A 4,862-nucleotide genomic window follows, 5' to 3' on the forward strand; every position below is an offset into this window, starting at 1 on the left:
TAGGTATATATCCTAAAGAAGTGAGAGCCATGACAAGAACAGATATATGCACACCCATGTTCATCACAGCACTATTTACAATAGCCAAAAGATGGAAACAACCCAGGTGCCCACCAACAGAAGAATGGATAACTAAACTATGGTACATACACACATTGCAATACAATGCAACCCTAAAGAATAATGGAGAATCTGCAAAACACCGCATAACACGGATGAACTTGGAGGACATTATGCTGAGTGAAATAAGTCAATCACAGAAGGACAAATATTGTATTAGTCCCTTATTGTAAAAAGTCAAGAAAAGGTTTATATAGGGAGGAAATTTTCTATGTTGCTTACCAGGTGTTGGAGGGGAGGGGAGGGAACACTGTCAGATAGTTAGAGACAAGTATTGATTTGGGTGAAGGGAAAGGCAATGTACCAAATATAAGTGATCAACACAGTGACATTGAGGAAGAGGAAAGCACAGAAATGTGCATGGAAGGTACAGACAACAAAGATGAACCCTTTTACATGTACAGTACAGTACATTGCCAGTGATGGCAAACATCCATATACAAGTGGATAGATCAGTGGACAAGCTGAAAGATTAGGTATGTCCATGCAGGGGGGAGTGTGCTCACAACCATGTATACGGTTGGTGGGCAATGATTCTACAAGTGTATTTGTATGTTCTGTAAGAATTTCTAGGTATATAGTAGAGCTGACAAAGGACAAGGTTGTAGTCACTTCTTGGCCACAGCCAACCACCCAGAGGGAGCAAATAGTTGGACCTGTGGGCTCAGGACCATGGTCACAGGGGACATCAAGCTCAATGGCATAACATGCTACACAAAACATTGTTCTACATCCTACTTTGGCGAGTAGCAACAACTGGGATCTTAAAAGCTTGCAAGCAGCCATCTAGATGCAATGATAGGTCTCTCCTCCTCCAGAGCAAAGAAGAATGAAGAAAACCAAAGACACATGGAAACGATTAGTCCAAGGGACTGGTACACCATGTGATCTTCAGCCTATATGACTATGAAACCAGAAGAACTACATGGTGCCTGGCTATCACTGTCAACCACTTGGACGGGGGTCTATGTAGGAGATCCTGCTTAGAGTGGGAGAACAATGTGGAACAAAACTCAAAATCATCAGAAAAAAAAAAGGAGGGGGGACCAGGTTTGCTGGTGTTATATAGCCTGGTGGAACCCCTCATACTATGGCAACTAGCTGCCCTTCAGGTCTGGAATTGAACCCCCTCCTGTGGCTTCCAGCCAAACAAAAGCAGGCATATGAGCTGAATATTTACATTAGGTAGATTCACTCCTTGGAGTGATCAATCATGAGAGAACAGAAGTGCAGTGTTTGCTCAGGGGGCAGGAGTACCTGGGAGGCAAGGACACAGGGAAGAGGTAACTATGGGGAGGAAGTGGAAAGAGAGCTGTTACTCTGTGGGGAATTGCAGTCAACGTCATGAGACAAAGTGTATGTGAACCACTGTATGGAAGATGAATTTGCTCCATAAACTTTTACCCAAATGACAATAAAAAATTAAAAACAAATACTTAATTTAGTTCTGAACTTTAAAATTCATATTGAGAGAATATTGGGAAAAGAAAAAAAATATCTTAAGCATAAATATCTTAATAATATCTCCTCCCAAATTATATTTCTACACTCGCTTCCCATGGTACAACAGAAAGGGAACTTTAACGTGTTTGATAATTTACTTCTTTTACATGGATATAACTATTTCAGCATTGGAAGGATTGACATATACATTCAAATGTCTCAAACTTCTCTATCTTTGTACTTCTGCTTTCCTCAGCCCATTCATTACCCTAACATCACCTCACACTTGCATTACTTCCAGGTAATGTTTCCAAACATTTCTATTGACATGATCCTAATGGTGTGTATCTTAGTGGTGTGAGGAGTTAGTCTAACATAAAAGAACAGTAATCATTCAGTCAATTCATGGTGCCCTCATGTGTGTCAGAATTGAACCATACTCTGTAGGGTGATTTTTCAGAAATAGATCACTAGCACTTTCTTTGGGCATCTCTGGGTGCCCTCAAACCTCAACCGTTTGGTTAGCAATTGAGTTTGTTAACCATTTGCACCTGCAAGGACTCCTTAGTCCGGTCTGACATGGATCAGCAGACATATGAGAGTTCTTAGCACTCTAGTACTTTAGGTAAATAAGTAAGTAAGTAAATAAATATATACATACATACATACACACATACATACATACATGTCAGTTGTGCATCATATACTTCATTCATAGTTATTGTGGTTTACGTGAAAGTTTACAAAGCAATTTAGTTTCTAATTCAACGATTTATACACAGATTGTTTCTGGGCATTGGTTATAATCCTTTCAATGTGTCAGCACTTTCCCCATCCTGGGATGGTTGTTTTCATTCATCCAGCTTCCCTGACCCTTCTATCTTCTGAATTTTATTTTGGGGTAAATGTTTCCTTTCAGTCTCATATAGTTTAATATTCTCAGGAGCACATCCTCACGGGTGTTAGTGTTACTACTCATTTTACAGGGCTGTAAGGTGGTCTCTGGGAGTGAGTTCTGTTCTAAGCTTGAAAAGGGTCTAAGGGGGTTTTACCAGCTCTATCAGGCCAGTTAGCCTGGTCTTTTTTTTATGAATTTGAATTTTGTTCCACATTTTTCTCTCCATCTATCCAGGACCTTCTATTGTGATCCTGGTCAGAGTGGTTAGTAGTAGTAGCTGGGCACCGTCTAGTTCTTCTGGTCCCAGGCTTATAAAGGCTGTGGCTCATGTGGTCTATTAGTCCTTTGGACTAATTATTTCCTTAAATCTTCAGTTTTTTTCACTCTTCTTTGCTCCAGAAGGGATACATATGTGGATATGTAAACTGAATAGGTGTGGGATGGTGTATGGAAGTATAACCATGTGCATATACAGGTTTGGCAGTGGATATTTCTACATACACATGTGCATGTGCTGCAAATACATCCACATATATAACAGAACACACAGGGGGGACAGTCAGCAAAATTTCTTAGCTATAACCAAACACCTCACAGGACTGAGTTACTGGGCTTGAGGGCTAGGGACCATAGTTTCAGGGCACATCTAGGTCAACCATCATAACATAATCCACAAAGATAATGTTCTACAGCCTACTTTGGTGAAGAGCAACTGGGTCTTGAAAGCTTGTGAGCAGCCATCTAAGAAACAACTATTAGTCTTTTCCTATCTGAAGCAAAGGACTATATATTTTCGTTCTTCTCGATATCATCCAAAACCAAACCAAACTCACTGCTGTCAAGTAAGATCTGACTCATAGTGACCCCTCCTTGGGTTTCTGAGGCAGTATCACTATGGGAGTAGATTGTCCATCCTTCCGTCCAAGGAGTGGCTGATGGGTTTGAACCACCAGCCTTCTGGTTAGCAGTCAAATGCCTTAGGCACTACACCACCAGAGCTCCTGCATAGGTATTTCCTAAAATTTTAGTGAATAAATAAATAATCAATGCTCCAGACTGCAGGTTGGGTTCAGGGCTGTCACAAAGATCTCCTTAGACTGAGACCAAGGCTGGAAGAGCAAATCCTATGGGGATATGGGTCCCTCATGGCAGAAAGCACAGGCGGTGAGGGGCCAAGATAAACCTTGTAATCACAATTAATGCTTCTGCTCAGAAGTGAGGTACTCCACACAGCATTCCCGTTCCATAAGCAAATCACAGTCCAAGTCTGACCATCGGGTGTGGAAGTTTACAGGGAAAAGAGGAGAGAAATGTGGATATTATGAAGTACATGGGAGTACTAAATATGTGTAAGTCGAGAGGACAATGGGCAGCTTCCAGATAATATGGAGAAGGCAATGGTCTGGAGGAGCATTTAAGAAATTAAGTCCAAATTAATATAGATTTAGTTTTACTCAAATGCAGCTTTACTGAAAGGTTGCTTGTATGTTAATTTGTTGTTGATGATGTTTTTAGTAAATTTTAGTCTATTTTGAATGTGCTAAATAAGCTCAGATTTAAAAAAAAAAAAAAAAGATGAATCTGATGACAAAATGAAGAGGCTTTACGAAATGCAAGTATTTTCTTCGACTGTATGTTTTAAAAGTTTAGATTTGGGGAATACTATGTTTTCCTAAAATAGGTTATAACACTTCTTGTTTTTAAAAGCAGATCAAAATTCAGCTGAAGATAAGAAAAGCAATATAATTTACTCAAAAGATTCATTATCCTATCTTCAAACCAAGTTTTAATTTAGGCTGGTTTTAGAAGATCCTCACTTTTCAATCTGCTTCCTGAATATTCTTATGAACCAGTCTGTCCTTTTGTGCTAGACACACTTAGTTTTTATAAGTGTGGCACTAGTCATGTCCCAGATAAATGGAAAGCACTAAATATGCATATACTGGTCCTGACATATTTACCATGGAGAGGCAGTGGAGGAGGGGAAAGCACACATAGAAAGAACATCTGCTGCAAAGCAAACTGCCAAACTCATGGCAAGAAGTGCTTGGCTGGTACATCCCATTTATCAGAAAGCTGCCTCCTACATCACTCTGGCATTCCAGTTCATCCTTGGGACGGAAAGAGAAAATATAACGACACTGTGCACATTGACTGGAAAAATATTTTTCTATAAAAAAAGTAGATAAGTAGAGCAACAGAAAATTTCCCACCAATGGCAGGATTTTTAACATGCATTTCATAAAAATCTATATCTATATCTATATTGCATGTTGCTGTTAGGTGCCATCAAATCAGCTCCAACTCATAGTGAGACTCTATGTACAACAGAACAAGACACTGCCTGGTCCTGTGCCATCCTCACAATATTTTCATGTATATATGCATAGATACATATTTT

At 39.7% G+C, this 4,862-nt stretch overlaps 1 protein-coding gene across 1 annotated transcript in view; it reads right to left on the reverse strand.

Moving 5' to 3' along the window:
• Positions 1 to 4,862, reverse strand: part of PLD5 (phospholipase D family member 5) — an 864,342-nt gene that overhangs the window by 707,479 nt on the left and 152,001 nt on the right. The window lies entirely within an intron of this gene.

This window comes from Orycteropus afer, unplaced genomic scaffold, assembly GCF_000298275.1.
Source record: "Orycteropus afer afer isolate SDZICR_OR568_19922 unplaced genomic scaffold, OryAfe1.0 scaffold00463, whole genome shotgun sequence".
In the NCBI taxonomy this organism is placed as follows: domain Eukaryota; kingdom Metazoa; phylum Chordata; class Mammalia; order Tubulidentata; family Orycteropodidae; genus Orycteropus; species Orycteropus afer.